The sequence below is a fragment of the Octopus bimaculoides genome, chromosome 7 (genome assembly GCF_001194135.2).
Source record: "Octopus bimaculoides isolate UCB-OBI-ISO-001 chromosome 7, ASM119413v2, whole genome shotgun sequence".
Classification (NCBI taxonomy): Eukaryota; Metazoa; Mollusca; class Cephalopoda; order Octopoda; family Octopodidae; genus Octopus; species Octopus bimaculoides.
The window spans coordinates 44,570,172-44,570,565 of record NC_068987.1 but is presented as its reverse complement, the minus strand read 5'-3'; the positions used below and the strand labels follow the sequence as shown (position 1 = coordinate 44,570,565).

The 394-nt window shown below is 51.3% G+C and overlaps 1 protein-coding gene across 2 annotated transcripts in view; it reads left to right on the top strand.

Moving 5' to 3' along the window:
* LOC106868631 (nucleolar protein 11) overlaps positions 1–394 on the top strand; it is a 57,974-nt gene that overhangs the window by 14,139 nt on the left and 43,441 nt on the right. The gene's annotated exons all lie outside the window — the stretch shown is intronic.

Sequence of the window (394 nt, the reverse complement as noted above, 5' to 3'; positions counted from 1 at the left end):
AAGTTCAGAGAGCTCTTACCTCTGCTGGTGTCAAAGGGCTTCTCGCTCAGAGTAAAAGGCAGACTGTATGACGCATGTGTACGAACAGCCATGCTACATGGCAGTGAAACATGGGCTGTGACTGCTGAGGACATGCCAGTGCTGCCTCACTGGCTCCCATGCTGGTGGCACATAAAAAGAATCATTCGAGTGTGGTTGATGCCAGTGCTGGCCGACTGGTCCTGTGCCGTTAGCACGTAAAAAGCACCCACTACACTCTCGAAGTGGTTGGCATTAGGAAGGGCATCTAGCTGTAGGCACTTTGCCAGATGTGATTGGAGCCTGGTGTAGCCCTCAGTCAAACCGTCCAACCCATGCCAACATGGAAAGCAGATGTTAAACGATGATGATCATG